Source organism: Protopterus annectens, chromosome 6.part0 (assembly GCF_019279795.1).
Source record: "Protopterus annectens isolate FY-2018-M chromosome 6.part0, PAN1.0, whole genome shotgun sequence".
Lineage (NCBI taxonomy): Eukaryota > Metazoa > Chordata > Ceratodontiformes > Protopteridae > Protopterus > Protopterus annectens.
In genome coordinates, this window is record NC_056737.1 from 408,242,819 (window position 1) to 408,261,060 (window position 18,242).

Here is an 18,242-nt window from a genome sequence, read left to right on the forward strand (position 1 = left end):
GATAGTGACGGACGTTAGAGTAGGGTGCGGGTCAGGTAAGTGTGCGATAGTGATGGACTTTAGGTTTAGGGGCAGGCTAAGTGAGTTAGGGTGCGGGTAAGTGTGTGATGGTGACAAACTTAAGGGTTAGGGGCGGATTAAGTGAATTAGGGTTAGGGTGTGGGTAAGATAAGTGTGCGATAGTGACAGACATTAGGGTTAGGGTTTGGGTTAAGTTTAGTGCATAGATAGTTGTGTATCTAAGGTTTAGTGTAGGTTTGTAAGGTTTTTGGTGTGCTTGTGTTGTGTGTGTGTTTTTCAGGAAAGGTATTTGTTTTGTTGATTGTCGGGATTATTGTTTGTCGGGCATGTGAAGTTTCGTGTTTTTGAACTTTCGGTTTCTCTCGGTTTTGTCGTGTTGGTTATTGCATTGTCGGTGTTTTGGCGTGTCGGTGTTATCAGGTAAACCCAATATTTTATACAAGCAGCTTATGCAGATAGAGATGCATGCACCAGGGCATTTATTTTATTGAATCTAGCAGGATCTGAGGCTATAGAAATGGAGCGACCATTTGTATATGCACCAGCAGTGTATGAAGGTGAAGGTGCAGACTGCCATATTGTTGTGCAAGCTGAATCCAGAGAAGATCCAGTGTTTAAAGCATAAGTTCAGAGAAATGTGCCACCCCCAGATGAACATTACATTAGAGAGGCATTTGTTTTACACAAGGAATCCGAAGCCAGAGGAAATGTTTGCAGCTTGTATAACTGACTTGAGGAACAAGACCAAAATGTGTCGGTTTGGTGACTTGAAAGATGAGCTGATAAAGCATAGACTTGTATGTGGTATTAATAGTTCTGCTGTGAGGAAGATTTTGCTTCATGACAGTGATGTGACATTAAGTAAGGCAACAGAGATTTGTCAAATCCATGAGGTGACAGAAAGGTGCACGAACATGCTTACAAATGACAAAAGCATGGTTTCAGTAAGCTCCAGAGTGAATGTAGACAGTATGCAACATGTGGCAAGCAGAAACAGGCCTAGACAGAGAGCAACCAAATGAATTCTGAAGAAGGTGCTGAGTATTCCAGAAAGTTCCAGGAGAAGTGCAAGCTCCACCTCCATCTCAGTGCCATGCAAGAGTGAGTCAGTGAAACCCAAGTCTAGCTTTATTAACTGTCGAAACTGAGGTGCAAATCATGAGTCTAAAAGGGGGAAGTGTTTAGCATCTGGTCAGCAATGCCATAAGTGTAAAAAATGGAACCACATTCAAAAGTTTTGCAAATCAAGAAAGCCTTACAATTGTAAAGAAAGGTCATACAAGAAAACAAGTTGAACAAGTAGAGCCAAAACAATCATCTTTCTACGTAGATGGAGTATCAGTGCTGGGAGAAAGTTAATGAAGTAAATTTATTAACAAGGAGTGAAGTGTTTTGCACAGTTTGGATCAATGGGGAATCCACAGAGCTCAAAGTAGACACTGGATCAAAGTGCAATGTTTTATCAGCAGATACATTTGCAAAAGTAAGAACCAACGAACCACTTAATGTAACCAGAAATGCAAGACATGTTGCGTATGGAGGTGAAAAAATTCAGACTGAAGGTTCAGTAATACTTCCATGTTATTTGCCTGAGAAATGTTACACCTTATGTAGTCCGACAACCAGTGCAATCTTTATTAGGTCTCAAATATAGTTTGAGAATGAATCTGCTATTTTTTTGCTAAAAAAGTTCATTGTGTGAGTGCAGTTCCAAGTTTAGGGTTAGCAGATGCCATTTTCTCAGAGTATTCTGATGTTTTCCATGACAAATTGGGCAACCTTCCAGTTGTGTATTCTATGAAATTAGACCTCAAAGTCACTTCAGTAGTCAGACCAGCAAGACAAGTTCTGATAGCTATGCAAGATAAAGTCAAAGCTCAGTTGTACAAGATGGTGCAGAAAAGTGTGATTTGTCCAGTCACAGAATCAACTGAATGGGCGTCATCCATGGTAGCTTCTCACAAGAAAGGCTCAGATGAAATCAGAATATGTATTTACCCTAGAGATTTGAACAAAACATTAGAGAGACCATATCATCCAATGCACACAGTAGAGGAAGTCACAGCTCTAATACCAAATGCTATTATATTTTCTGTTTTGGATGCACAGAATTAAATTCGGCAAGTGATGCTTGATCACAAATCTACATTCCTAACTACTTTTAATACCCTGTTTGGCAGATAAAGATTTGTAACAATGGCATTTGGAATAAATTCTGGAACTGAAGTTTTTCTCGTGCAGTGGAACAAATTTTTTCAGTTTATCCTTGTGCCATAATAATAGGCAATCTACGAGTTGGAGGCAATGGCAAAGCAGAGCATGACAGAAACCACAAGAACGTCCTAGATAGAGCATGTGAAGTAAATTTGAAGCTCAATCCTCTGAAGTACAAATTCAGACTTCCAGAAGTAACCTACATAGGACATTTGTTTACAAGTACAGGCTTAAAACCCGACCCAACCAAACAAACAGCAATTTTAGAGATGTCTGTTCCAGATAATGTGCAGAGTTTACAGCGTTTTCTGGGCATGGTCAGCTATTTGGGTGAGTTTATACCAGATTTCAGTGAGTTGACAGCACTGTTAAGAGAGCTAACATGAAATAATGTTGTATGGTCAGGGTTACATCATCAGAAGACGTTTGATGACCTTAAGCAGAAAACTGCAACCCCCCCCCCTTACGTTAAGGCACTATGATGTGAATAAACCAGTTGTCCTATCCTGTGATGCTTCAAATTTTGATCTTGTTGCAGTTATTCTACAAGAGGGCAGACCAGTAGCCTATGCATCTAGGACACTTATTCAAACTGAGATGCATTATGCTCAAATTGAGAAAGAACTTCTAGACATAGTTTTTGCATGTTCCAAGTTTCACGATTATATTTATGGTTGAGCTATTCAGATTGAAACTGATTAGCCGCCTCTAGTTACTATTCTAAAGAAACCTATGCATTCTGCTCCAGTGAGATTACAAAAAATGATGCTCAAATTGCAAAAGTACAATTTCAAAATGGTCTACACTAAATGTAAATTGCTTTATCTGGCTGATACTTTATCCAGATTGCCTAGAAGTACAGCAGAACTGCTTAATGCTGAAAATTTTGACTTTGATGCAATGTCAATGTGTAATTTCTCCACCACTAGACTTGATGAGTTGAGAGATCACACTATGGCTGATTGAATTTCCCAAAACTCAATCACTACATCAGTGTCGGATGCCCATCAAAACAATATAGTGTATTACCTGAGGTGTAATCATACTTTCCCTACAGAGATGAATTGTTGATGGAAGATGGTATCATTTTCAAAGGTCCTAAAATTGTTGTTCCTGCTTCATTAAAGTATGAATATATTCAGATTTTGCATCGTGGCAACCCAGGTTTATTATCCACTAAGAGAAGGGCTAGAGAACTAGTATTTTGGCCTTCATTATCCAAAGACATTAATAGTGTTCTTTCTTCTTCTTCAATATGTAATAGTACCAGAGCACATTTGCAAAAAGAACCACTTCAGCTAAATCCAATACCTGAACTACCTTGGTCTACTGTTGCAACGGATATCTTTGCTTGGAATAATCAACACTATTTGGTTTTGGTGGACTCTTACTTGAACTGGTTTGAAACTGATCTGCTACCAAACTTAACTTCAACAGCCATCACTAAGCTTAAACGTCATTTTTCAGTTCATGGTAGTCCTCACAAGCTTTATTCTAACAATGGTACTCAATTTACTAGCCAGTTGTTTCAGAAATTTGTGAGAGAATGGGACTTTGTACATGTTACTAGTAGTCCTGAATATCCTCAATCCAATGGTCTAGCTGAAGGGGTAGTACAGAGTGCAAAGGAATTACTTGAAAGGTCAAGGCATGACAATACCGATGTATTCTTGAATTTACTTAATCTCAGAAACATACCTCGTGATGATATTCTTGGCTCATCTGCTCAGACTACTTTCCAGACAACTAGAACTATGCTACCTATTTCATTAAGTTTGTTGAAGCCTAACTTTAGGAACAATAAAACCATCAAGGCTCAATTGTTGAAGAAGTGTAATATCCAGAAATGTAGTTATGACAGATAGAGCAGATTTATTCGTTCATTGAGGGAAGGAGAGACGGTACGAATCCAGACAACAAAAGGTTTAGATCGAATAGAACAGATAACAGGCATTTGTGCTGAGCCAAGATCATATTGGGTATGCTCCAAGGGTGTAGAGTAAAGGAGGAATCGCAGACATCATCTTCCTGTACCAGAATCATTGCCATTGCAATCACAGTATTGTATCTGTGATGCAAACTCTAAATCAAATACCAGTTTGAGTTCAAAAGTCTGATTCTGTTCCAGAGAGTAATTCGAACATTCCACAGGTAAACCATTTAGCAGACTTTTCCAGTTGCAAAACTGATTCTCAATTTTATGTCACACAATATGGACAAGTTTCTAAGCCTAGTGTGAAATACACAGCAACATGGACTTTATTGTATATAGATGTGTACTTAGTATTGTATAATGCATGTCTCTACATTATTTGTGATTTCTGCATGCTAAATATCTCATGACAAATTGCATGATCTATTTCTCAAGGAGGGAGGATGTAGATCAGAGTGTAGTGTGTGCTCGCTGTATTTAAGTAGCATGAGAGGCTGTGCATGCATGTATAAATTCCAGACACACGCAATCCCTAGTGCCATTTTGAAGAAGCAGCCAGTGTATAAGCATGTATGATCACAGCAGTTAGTTTGTATACAAGTCACTTAGTCATAGTCAAATAAGCTTTACAGTAATGTGTTTGTATAGAATAAAGCTGCTTAAACAGAACCCACGGAGACTCGTCTATTCGTGTACCAATACGAAAGCGACAGTGATGGATAGGGTATTCTCAAATCCCAGAGTGGTTTTGACTCTCACTTCTTTGGCTCCAAGCCCCATTCCCTCTTTGGATCCTATGTCTGAGACTTCTCGTCCTAGTCCTTAGGAACAGCCAGCCCAGATGAGCTTCCAAGCAGTTCCCACCAGGGAACTCCCTTGTCTCTCCTGTTAACTCCCTGGAACATCCCACTGAGGAGGTTTTTCAGAAGAGAGCATGCAAGAGGAGGCCACTTTGATTCTCTACAGGAATCCCTGACAGAAGACACTGATTTTGATGAAGAGGAAGGGTCCCCCTAGATCTTCACCTGTGGATGTCTTGTTTGGAGACATCTTAGAGCTCCTTCACCAGAAAGGTGGTTTGTCTTTCCAAACCCCTTCCCAGGAGGAATGCGTGTTCTTGGAAGACTTCAGGTCTGGACCGTCTATGTCTTTGGTTATCCCCCATGTGGATGAGCTTACAGACCTAGTCTCTCACAGGGCATGGAAGGAACGAGACTCAGTGGAACCAATCCCCATACGCCTGGACAAAATTTTGAGCAGCCCTCCTGACAAAGCATACTAGACTAAAGGAATTTGTGTAAATGCCATGGTTGTTGTGGCAGCCACCAAAAAGGAGCTGGCTGAACAAGGCTCCACTGTCCATTCCCCTAACACAGAGTCAAAGGCATTTGGACAGGTTTTGGAAGTGAGTGCATGTCAGTGACATCTGCCCTGCAATTGATGAACTATCTAGCACATTTCACCAGATTACAGAGGGACTGGGTAAAGGAGCTCTCTAATGCTCCCCCAGGATCCATGTCTGCAGAGGAACGTCTTTTTCCTCATGACTGCCCACCCTACAATCTATTACAAATGCGTCCATGAGGTTAATTTCTCATGCAGCTGAAGGTACCTCAAGGGTGGCCAGTTCAGGCATAGCCATAAGGAGACAAGCCTGGATGTGGTTGTGCAATTTTGTGGAGCTCTTTACGGCATCATTCATCAATGTTCCTTTTGATGGATCTTCTTTGTTTGGGCCAAACTTTAAAGGGACTGTCCTTCACAGTGAACAGGACAGACAGACCTTGTCTTCCATTGTAATCTGCTTTTCTACCCCGCAGAGACCTTTCGGTAGGAATCAGCATGGTGGGAAGAGGTGGTTCCAGAAGCCTCAAGGTGCTTTCCAGGAATCACGGAGGAATTTTTCCCCCAGAGGCAGAGAAGGAAATACTTACAATGGTAGATGCTGCCCATGTGGCAGAGGGGATCCGCAGAACCAAGGTTCTTCAGATTCCTTCCTGGAAAGATCCTTCCAATGGTCCTGAAAAGTTGCTAGACTGTCCCTCTCTGGAGGCAGTTGTCGGTACTTATCATAGCACCATAAACTACATCTCTACATCCCTCCTCTACTACTATATTATTTTGCACCATTCCCTCTTCTGACCTATGGTCCCTCGTGCAGTCACCCCTCTCTACGTTTTACTCCCACTCTACTTTCCCTCAATTCTGAAGCCCCTGCACTTACACATTTCTTCTTCTAGCCACTAATCTAATTATACCTAGGTTTCTTTTCATTATATTACCTACAACCTTAACTTCCTTCCTGCTTACCTGCTGGATTTATTATTGTTGTTTCTCCTGTTACAACCTATTACTACACTTTTTGTATATATATAGCTATGTACTATTCCATTGAGTACATTATGTTCTTCTTATCCATTGTATCCATAAGATTGTTTTGCTCTTTAATATTGTTAATTTGTCTCTATTTGTATGTATTTGTATGTCTGTTTGGGGCTTTTCCCCTCGGGTCTCCACTGAAAAAGGGTAAATTCTTACCCAGCTGGACCAACCCGGTTAACAAATGCAAAATAAAATAAATAAATAAAATAAATAAAGCCTGGATAGCCATGGGTGTAAAGGATCATATCCAGAGGATACTTCACTCCCTTTTTACAAATTTCCATAAAAAAGAAGACGTCTCCCCGATGTTATACCTAATCAGAGGGAGCTAGCAGCTCAAGAGATCCAAAAGTTGCTAGGCAAAAGAGCCATCCAAGAGAATCCCCCCAGACAAAAAGGATCCAGAATCTACTCAAGGTTTCTTTTTGTGCCAAAAAAAGACAGGAGACCTGAGACCTATCTTGCATCTCAGTTACCTAAATCAGTTTTGTAAAGAATTCCAAATTCTGGATTCTGGATGGTGATGGTTCAGTCCATTCTACCTTTCCTACAGAAGGACAACTGAATGTGCTCAATCGATCTTCAAGACATGTACTATCACATCAAAATGAACAGGGACTTTCAAAGGTATTTACACTTCCAGCCGGTAGCCAGTCATTATCAGTTCAGAGCCCTTCCCTTTGGTCTCACCACAGCCCTCAGAGTGTTCACCAAATGCATGGCAACAGTAGCAGCTCACCTGAGCCTGCTCAGATTCAGTGCGAGTTACTTGGACAACTAGCTCCTCACCACACTTACCAAGCATCTACTCATAAAAGCCAGAGACTATTTACTCCATCTATCTTACTTGCGGGGAATCGCAATCAATATGGACAAAGTACAACTTTAACAAGTCCATGTCTTGGAGTTTATAAGGCTCATTTAGACATGGTCAAGTCTCTAGATTTCTGCCTCAAAACAAAGTTCTTACATTGAAGACCCATGTTAGATTGTTTATCTTCCCTCTCACCCAGCAAAACTGGCGCTCAGAGCTCAAGGGTCAGTGGCTGCTGCAATTACTTTAATTCCCACTGCTCATCTCCCTGAGAATTATTCAGTGGACTCTAGCAGTGCAATGGTCCTTTCATCAGCACCCTTTAACACATCTGATAAAACTGTCACAGGCTTGCAGAAAATCTCTTATTTGGTGGATTCACTCCAAGGAGATTGGTCAAAGATGTCCATTTATCTTTCCTCCCCTGAATGCCATGGTGACTACGGATGCCTCCCAGTTGGGGGAACATTACTTGGGATGGACAGTTCAAAACATGTGGTTCCCACAACAGACCAATTTGCATATCAGTACCCTTAAAGTGTTGCTTCTATCATTGCAGGCCTTTCAGAGCTTTCTCCCTCTATGGACTATTGTAATATAAATGGACATGTCAGTAGTCTGATACATCCACAAACAAGGTGGAACCATAGCCTACACCCCTTTGTCAAGAAGCAATGAAAGTATGGCAATTGGTGATCTCATACAACCGCTTTCTTGTAGTGATACACATATCAGGGAAATCCAACATTCTAGTGGACAAACTGAGCAAGACCATCCTCATGCCTCACGAGTGGTCTCTCAACCAGTTAGTGGCAAACATGATCTTACAAAAATGTGGTCTACTTTGCTGCGTCCTATTTTCATTTCTCCTCAAAAACAAATGCAGCAGATGCTTTGCCCTTATCCCACCTCAGGAACGGTCACTGAGAGATGCTCTAGTCTATGTTTGGCCCTCTGGTCTCCTTTATGCATACCGTCCCCTGCCTTTCATTCATAAGTTTTTTCAGAACTTTGATTGAAAAGCAAAGTAATCCTCATTGCTCCCTTCTGGCCTTGACAGGTGTGCTTCCCCTTCATTTGGTCATAACCAAATTAGTATGTTCTCCTTGGACACTGAATCCCAGTCCAAACCTCCTATCTCACCTATCGAGGCAGATTCAATCTAACATTGCAGGCCTCAAGTTGATCATACAGTTTCTCCAATTCTAATGATGGCTAGATTTTCCAGGCTTTCCACCCCAGCTCACAAAATCTTAATCTCATCTCATAAACCCTCAACAGTTCGATCCTTTTACTGCCACACTTCCTGCTATTCTAGATTTTCTTGCCTCAAATTTTCAAGGTTGGACAAGATTTTCCACTATTAAAGTTCAAGTAGCAGCCATCTCCAACTATCACATGAGAGATAATATGTCTGCTTTAGTGTCATCTAAATTATGCAAGGCTTTTCTTAAGGGCACCTTTTTGGTTAGACCTCCAAGTAAAGGATCCTACTTCACCTTGGGGCCTCACTATGGTTTTGCAAACTTTTTTCTCCCTTTGAACCATCAGCTTAGGTAAATCTCAAGTTTCTTTCCTGGGAGCTATAACTTGTGCAAGATGAGTATCTGAACTCCAAGGACTTTCTTCCAAACTGCCAAATTAGATTTTTCACAGTTACTTTACACACAAACCCTTCCCTTTTACCTAAAGTTGCCTCTGAAACCAACATCAATCATGTGATCAATTTTCCAATTCTCTTCATCAAATTTGAAAATAAAGGAGAATACACCCTTCATCTTCTAGACATACACAGACAACTTCATTTTTACCTTCACAGGACCAGGGATTTTAGGAAAACTGATCAATTATTTGTCTATTTTACTAATAATAGAATGGGAAAGCCAGTTTCAAAAACTACACTGGAAAATGGATAAATTGCATCTCCTATGTTTATTCCTTGAGAAACAATTTACCAAGACAACCAAAGCGCATTCAACTACATCATGTCTACATCGGCTGCTTTTTGGGCTAGAGCATCCACTGAAGATCTCTGTACAGCTGCTATATGGTCTAATACCCATACTTTAATTGCTCATTACAAATTGGACATCTTCTCCAGAAATGCAGTTGCTTTTGGTTCCGTGGTTCTCCGGAACATCCTTCCATGAGGGCCACCCAAGGTTCTGTAGCTGAGGACTCTGTCCCATTTGTTGAGGAACAAATGAAAATGACAACACCAGATAAAGACGTTACATACTCACCATAACATTCCATCTGTCTTGTCCATTTTCATTCTTCCTCAACATTCCCCCCTCCTTTCCCTTGTCCGTGTCTTTGGGAGAGACCTAACAGAATTGTTGATAGGAACCATACTTCCTGTTTCAGCTCCTGATCTTTCAGCTATCACTTTCTGTTATAGCACTGTTATCGCATTTTCTGATAATAATACATATAATAGCAGAAAACTCAATCTGAGGTATTGCAGTAGTCAAGGACTTTATGTGTAACAGAGGAGCTCAAGACTCAGATCTTAAAATTTACAGAAAGTGGCTGAATCAGATCAGAGGGTCAGATCTGAACCCATTCATTGAGGAAGAATGAATATGAACAATACAGATGGAATGTTATGGTGAGTATATAACTTCTTTTATGCTGCACAGAAGGAAAATTAGCCACATACTGTTTAATATATCATTTAACAATTGAAAATTCTAAACTTTCTTCTTGGCAAAATAATAATAAATTTTATGGTTATACTACATAAAATGTTAATTAATTCTATATAAAAATTAGCTATGTAAATAATTACTTTGCAATCAAAAACAAATAAGCACTAAATAATACACCAAGTCTTCTTACACATACAGTCATAACATTTTCCATTCTATGGAATATAATTTATCAAGTTTAACTAGAACTTTGAAAAGTTAACTTATAATGAACACAATATATAAACTTTCAAAATCATTGACATCAATTCTTTTGATAATCCACACAAGCAACTTGCAGCCATCACACTCAGAGAATTTGTAGTTTTTTGCCTCACAATCAACTTTTACTGAACAGTAAAATCAATTTAATAAGCTATGAATACAAGAACTAATAGATACAATTTAAAATCAAATTGCTAGTATGTAAACTAATACTACCAAATTTACAAAAATAAGGTAAATAATTAATAAGCAATGCAAAACAAATGCCTCACTATTCATGTTTGTTGTACTTGTGAATCAAGAAATTTAACAATTGCATGCATAAGAAGCTGATTATCTTGGGTAAGTTCTGGTTAAACAAGTGACAGAGCAGTGGTCAAAATCAACAATGTACTCAAAATTTTAGTGCCTTCATCCTTTATTTAATAGACTTCCTCAGGAAACCAGCCATTATACAAACATACGTTTAAATTACATAACCACCAGTCACATGAATTTATCAAGCAAGCAAAACAGTTAAAATATGAGCATTTGGATCACATGCATATTTAAAACAGAACATTAAAATTAATACCATAATGAATATGCTATCTATAATATGCCCTTAATAAACTACTTATCGATAGCATATCATTCAGCATCAGATGAGTGCAGATGAATATCAATATTTGAATATGCAGGACCCATAATTCCAATGATATTGGGAGTCTCTAAGATTCACAAAGAGATGAACGAACCCCCCCACTAAGGTATATAGTAGATGTCAATGCCTCTAAGAATTATCATTTAGCAAAGTTCCTCGATTTTCTTATTAAAAAAGAAACAAATAAAATAGATTACTTATGTCATGATTCATGGGATTTTTTTTAAGAAATGTACTAACACTGACATTATTATATTCTTAAACTATAGATGTGAATGATTTATTTACATCCATTCCATATAACATAGGTTTTGAATGGTTCACTGAATTTTTAACTAACAGAACATATCCCAGACCCATTCTTACAGTTATCAAGGGGATCAGAACTTGTCAGACATTTGGGATGCATGGCTTGGCTTAAAATGGCCCATGTGGTCATTAGCCCAGTAAACACCTTTGAACCTATGAAGATATGATGCAAGATGAAATAGATATTTATGCAACTGTTATGGAACTTGTACTTAACTGCAATTATATATACTTTGAGGGACAATTTTTCAATCAACAAAAAGCAGCAGCTATGGGGGTAGCTTGCAGTCCACTATATGCTAATAAAGTTATGATTGAATGGAAAAACTACTTTATTATGAATATCCCATATTCTTCCTTCACCAAATCATATACCAGGTATCTTGACAACATATATAGTATGGTAGTTCAAGTGTTATTAAACAATTCATAGGATATATTAATACAACAGATTTTTTAACATTTACATATAGCATTGGTTTTGATTCTAAAACTTGTTTGGATGTATTTATATACAAAGATCGAATCAATAACACTATGTTCCAAAATACTTAGGAAGACTACCTATTCTAATTCCTTTCTGCATTTCTTCAGTTGTCACCCTTACCAACAAAACCAAGCAGTTGTAAGGGGCCAATTGGTCTGGGCAGCCCAAATGAATACTCATTATATTGATTTTATCAACGAGTGTCAACTACAGAGATACATGTTTCTAAAAGGGAATACCCTCTGCCCACATGAGGCTTGTTACAACGAAATTGCGAAATGTGCCATTGGAGCACCCTATCAAAGCCACCAGTGTATCTCACTTAGAGAACTTGACTGGCTCAAACTCCTTCAACGTCTACACCTGAATCAACTCTCTCTTGTCCACAAGATAGTAAATTATCCTCTTAAAGTCCCATCCCTTCAAAATATACTCCAGCCCTACCATACCACCAGACCACTATGCTCCAGCAACAAAAAATAGCCTCTAGTACCCAAACCCAAGAACTCAGCTGGAGAAGCTTTTTTTTTCCTGCACAATATCCAGGTTATGAAACACTCCCCCCTCTAACCACACTAACATCTTGCATTCTCTTCAAAACAGCACTAAAAACTCACTTCAAAGGACAGCGGTTATGCCCATGCACCAATCCTGACTAGTAATCCCACCTTCTTTTCCCTCCTCTAGCCACCCTGCCTTCCACTGTCGGATCATTACTATCTCTCCTCTGCAGTCTCTGGCTTCCCCTGCTCCATCCCCACCCACTATTCCATTCTCCGATACCCTCCTTCTAATGCTCTCAACTACCTCACTTTATCTCAACTTCTAATACATCTTCAACTACTTCACTCCTACCTACATTCAACACAACTCCTACTACCTCCCCAGATGCCCCTCTACTCCAACATTCCTGCAGGCTTTGTCCTTAGCTCTTCTCCAGATCATTCCAACATTTCGAGGATCACCTGCTTAATGAACAGTTTCAGATCACTGTAACATTGGATAGGTCTATATCTAATATATTACTACTCTGGAGAAACGGTCTCTAGCCAGTGGCTGATGAATCCCTATCACTACTATGTGTCATATTGTATGTATACAAAGTTGTTATTGCTTGTATCACTTTCTACTGTATGTTATATCGATTATTCTGCAAGTAACTATGTTGTCCATATTTACCATATTTGCTATTGCTTGTATTATTACTATTATTTGTATTATAATTGTTCTTCATGTGCTCTGTTGCTATTTCTTGTGTGGAGCTTTTCTCCCCGGGCCTCCGCTGAAAAAAGACTTGCGTCTAGTCAGAACATCCCAGTAAACAAACTTAAATAAATAAAATAAAATAAATGATCAATTCTCTTATGCATGAGCATGCATGGAACTATAAAAGAAAAACTAAGATATATACTTCCCTGTTATCACATATTCACACCTCAAGGAGTACTTCAGGGGAGACTATAGTCATACACATGGTCCAGGCACCATCACTGAATATGCATAGGTTAAGCAAAACCATACAAGAAAATACATCTGTTATTGTAAACTATAAAACAACATTTATCATGACATAGTCTCTGGACAGTGTATATATCAGGGAAGTAATATAAAAACTGCTTTATTATCAAAACTAATCCACATGTCAAAGTGGTCTTGGGTGATAAACATTGTATCACACATAAATGGGGAAATGTATAAAAAATATTTTAGAAAATCAAACTGATCATTTTATAATACTAACACAACTCTAACAATGTTCAAATGTGGAAGTTGCAAATAATATAATATATATATATATATATATATATATATATATATATATGTGTGTGTGTGTGTGTGTCACTATTTCAGTAAATCAAATTAATATTCAGATAAAAGGGAAATATAATTGTAACACCAATGGAGTGGTTTATACAGCTTTATGCCAACATTGCTGTGCATATTATATAGAGAAGACTGAATGGAAACTTAGACATAGGATTTACGAACACATATATGAAATAAAAAAGTACTAATGCTTTGTATAAACAGATGGACAATAATCCTACACAGGTTTTATTTGCAATTCTCGAAAAAAATAGAATGGAATCTTAGGGGCGGTCTGTGGAAGATCCATTTGGAACATAGCGAATTATGGTGGCAGATTAAATTAAATACCGCAGTATCACCAGGGCTGAATATATGTTATAGGTTCATAGGTAGGTACTAGGCTATCTGCCCAAAGGCATTTATAAGCCTAGCTGGAGTGTGTTGGCTTTCGCGGCCCCCTTAAATTAGTTCCCTGTGCCTCTGTCCAGCAGAGCCACTGAAGTAATCCCTGGGGTAAACTTCCTGTTTCTCATCCACTCGTCAAGGTTTCTCTTGAAGAGTGTTAGTGAGGAGCTCTGCCTAATGTAGATTGGAATCTTGTTCCAGAGCATGGGAAGTCTCTGGGACAGGAATCTATCCCTCCAGCATGTCCTATTTATTGTTGTGGTGAGGTTTAGATCCCTAGAGGGTGTGGCTCTAGGGGATATAGTTTTCTTTAGGTGTAGCATGTCCATCAATTCTGGGTTTGACATGGCCTTGTATGTCAGGCAGAGATCACCTCTGAGTAGGTGATATGCAACAGAGTACAGCTGGAGTTTCTTCAGTCAAGCTGCATAGGGCATCTGTTTGAGGCCAGTGATCCTCTTGGTGAGGTACTTCTGTGGTCTTTCCAGCTGTTGCAGGTGTCTTGTAAGGTACATCTCAAATGGGGCATTGTACTCTATGATGGGTCTGATGAGTCATGAGTAAAGGGGCACAATGACCTTTTTTGATCTGGATGTGAACCCTTTTGTGATAAGGTGGGCCACATAGAAGTATTTTCTACTTGGGTCCCCAGATCCCTTATTTCGTCTTCTGTATTTAGGGGGCTACCACCTATGTGGTAATTTGTGGGTACTTTGTTTTTCCCAAAGGGGATGATTATGCACTTTTTGGCATTTAGCTTGAGGCCATGGTTTTGACACCAGGTATCTGTCTCAGTGAGACCCTTTTGGAGGATGTCTGTGTCAGCTGGAGAGTCAATTATAGCCCCTAGTTTGCAGTCGTCTGCGAACCTGGTCAGCCATAGTCCTCCTGTGCTTGCCTGTACCTCTGAGAAGTATATGTCGAACAGGAGGGGGTCCTAGGACTGAGCCCTGGGGAACGCCACTTGTAACCGGTTTAGAGTCAGACCTAGCTCCCGCAACTCTTACCATGTGGGATCTGTCCATGAGCCATTTGGCAACCTATCTCGTGACATAGGGGTTTATGTTCAGGCTGGTGAGCTTGTCTATAATACCAGAATGGGGAATGGTGTAGAAGGCCTTCGTGAGGTCTAGGTAAGCTGTGTGGACCACCTTTCCCTCATCTATAGCCTTGGTAATGGTCTCAAAGACATCCACCAGGTTTAGGAGGCATGCTCAGCCCTTAACAAAGCAGAACTGGGTAGGGTCCAGTGTTTGGAGGTTCCCAATGTCTCTGATAATTAGATCCATGATGATGTGCTCCATAGCCTTGCAGACCAAACTAGTCAGGCTTATAGGGTGATAGTTCCCGGGGTCTGTTGTGGCTCCACCTTTGTGGAGTGGAATAACCGTTGCTGTGTGCCACTTTATGGGCACACAGCCTGTCGAGAGGCTGAGTTTGAAAAGTGTGTTTAAGTGAGGGGTTAAGTTCATCTTTGAGCTCATGTAGGACGCAGCCTGAGGCACCATCCGGTCCCATTGATGCTGTGTTTTTGGCTTTGGAGAGGGCTGTTTTAACCTGAGTGTCTGTGATTTCAGGGGCACTACATTCTTCTGGTATGGTTATGGGCCTTTCCGGGGGTGAGAGTTGCCACTTAGATCCTTGACATAGCTCAAGAATGCCTTGTGGTCATCTTTGGACTCCTTGGAAATTTTTCTTTCGAAGCTAGCCTTGGATGATTTTATGAGGGATCATAGTTTCTTGCTAATACAGACCAGGGATGTCTCCTCCTCTTGGGATTTTACTCTTTTCTGTACTAGTTTCCTCCTTCTATTGTATAGCTTGTTTATGGCAGGGGTCCACCAGACTGGTTTCCTTTTCTTGGAGGAGTAAGTCTTGGTTTTGCTTGGGATAACATTTCTGCATTCTTGTAGATGCCCGTAGAGTGCATTAGTAAAGGATTTTTAAGCTTGGGCTGCATTTTCCTTTAGCATGGGGGATTTGAAACTTTCCACCTCGATCTTAAGTAACGTGAAGTTTACTTTTGAAAAGTTTTTCACGGTGGTTTCTTTGACCGGGGGTGGGGGTGGAATGTGGATAACCAGAGTGATTAGTTTATGGTCAGATCTAACCAGCGAGGGGTTGACCTCTGGTGCAGAACACCGGTCTCCCATGTTGATGATGACCAGGTCCAACATGTCACCTCTGGTGGGGGTATTGTCCAGTTGATCCAGGGTGTTTGAGTTTATAAATTCTAGGAAATGTTGGGCAAGGGAGTTCGTACTTGAGTAGTTCTCCCAGTTAATGTTTGGGTAATTGAAATCACCCAATATCATAGTGTTTGGTAGGACCTTTATGTTCCCCAGTGTTCCCATAAATGCTGAATGGGGTTCCTGGGACATGGTGGGTGATCTGTAGCAAGATACAATTTGAATTGCAGTTCTGCCCATTGTTAGTTGCACCTGGATGATCTCTGAAGCATTGTGCTGTGCCACTAACCTGGAGGTGTGGGTAATCCTTGATGAATATGGATACGTCCCCGCCTTTTGTATTTCGGTCTGGGTTTTGTGGCCGAAATGTATGGTATGAGTTGTAGCCTGGTAGTGCTAGGGTGCTCTCTGCAGCCTTAAACCAGGTTTCTGTTACTGCACATATATCAATTTTCTCCATATTGAGGAGTGCCTCGAGTGCGTGCATTTTGAGATTTAGACTTCTGGCATTGAGTAGCATTACCCTCAGTTTTTTGCTACTTGTGCTATTTACGCCGGTGGATTTGTTTTTTGAGCCTTGCCTAAAAAGGCACTATGAGGTGGCAAGAGCCTTGGACAGTATTCTAAAGCCTAGGGGTGACAGGTGCAAGACGTCTCTAGCGAAGCAGCGTGGCTTGTCGAGCATGTCATCCCAGGCAGATAGACACTGGATCCCCTTTGAATGACACCAGAAGCTTAGCCAATTGTTGAAATTGATAATTTTTTCTTTATACTATGTTATCATTCTTGGTGAGGGCAGGATGCTACTCAGGGTCATATCGGCCTGGGCTACGTGATCAGAGAGCTCTTCCGTGTCTCTTTTCATAAAGTCCAGGGAGGTACAGCTCAGGTCATTCACACTAAGATGGACAATGACAGAGACATATTTGTACTTGTTTTGGAGTGACTTGAGTGCTTGTGTTATATGGCAGATCCTGGCACCAGACAGGCAGCTAAGAGTAACCCTCTCCTTGTTCAGCCTAGTGAGTAGGACGTCAGTGTGCCTGACTATAAACAGTTTATTAAAATTAAGGGCATATTACAGAAAACATATTCATCATAGTACTAATTTTAATATTCTCTTTTAAATATACATATGATTTAAATGCTCATACTTTAACTGTTTTGATTGGTTGATAAATTCATGTGACTGGTGATGTAATTTAAATGAACGTTTGTATAATGGCTGTTTTCTGCAGAAGTCTGTTAAAGGATTAAAGCCCTAAAAATTGAAGTACATTGTTGACTTTGATCACTGCCCTTTTCTTGCCATTTATTTGTGGAGAAACAGTTTGCTCATAAGCTCTGCTTAAACCAAAAAACTATGTTTTTGGAAAGACTTAAACTGACCAAAAAAAAAACATAAAAAGTGAAAATTGAGCACTAGTCTGGTTGAATAATGCAACAAAAAATGTCCAAACTCGAATATTTTAGGTTATAAATGCATGGAAATGACAGACACCATCTCTGTAGTATAATATGCACAGAAGTTTTATTATCATAGACTTGATGAGCAGAGAACACAACTTGCACTGAAATACATGTATTGCCTTTTGGCCATATGGACATCTGAGTTAGGGCCTTTGAAAACTGCAGCAGTTTCATATAAACATCCTCCTGCCTTGTATCCTAATTGCTTCAATGACATTATCAATAGAAAAAAAAATAAACAGAAAATTCTCATTGTTTTTTCTTACTGCTGCCTTTTACACAGACTGTGCAGCACAGCTTGACTCATTTCATTCCCTCTTCCACAGAGATTACTGCAGAATCTACCCAACTTGAAGCATCCCACGGATGATGGTTGAATGAGAGAAAAATTCTGAGCTACACTGTTAAATGAATTTTATTATAAACTGGTAGACATATTAAATGAGTGTGGTTTAGCACTTCTACGGGCGATTGTGAAACATAATGAATGTATGATGGAGAAATTGTTTACTGACCTTGTGAATTTAAACAAAGTTATTGAAAAAGATTTATTACATAGTGTACAAGAACACAACAATAAGTACTTTAATATATTTAAAGAGGTGGATGTTATAACTGATAAAAACAGGAAGAGGAAAAATTCCAAAATGG

The 18,242-nt window shown here is 39.7% G+C and overlaps 1 protein-coding gene across 1 annotated transcript in view; it reads right to left on the bottom strand.

Moving 5' to 3' along the window:
- Positions 1–18,242, bottom strand: part of FMN1 (formin 1) — a 1,985,060-nt gene that overhangs the window by 1,236,581 nt on the left and 730,237 nt on the right. The window lies entirely within an intron of this gene.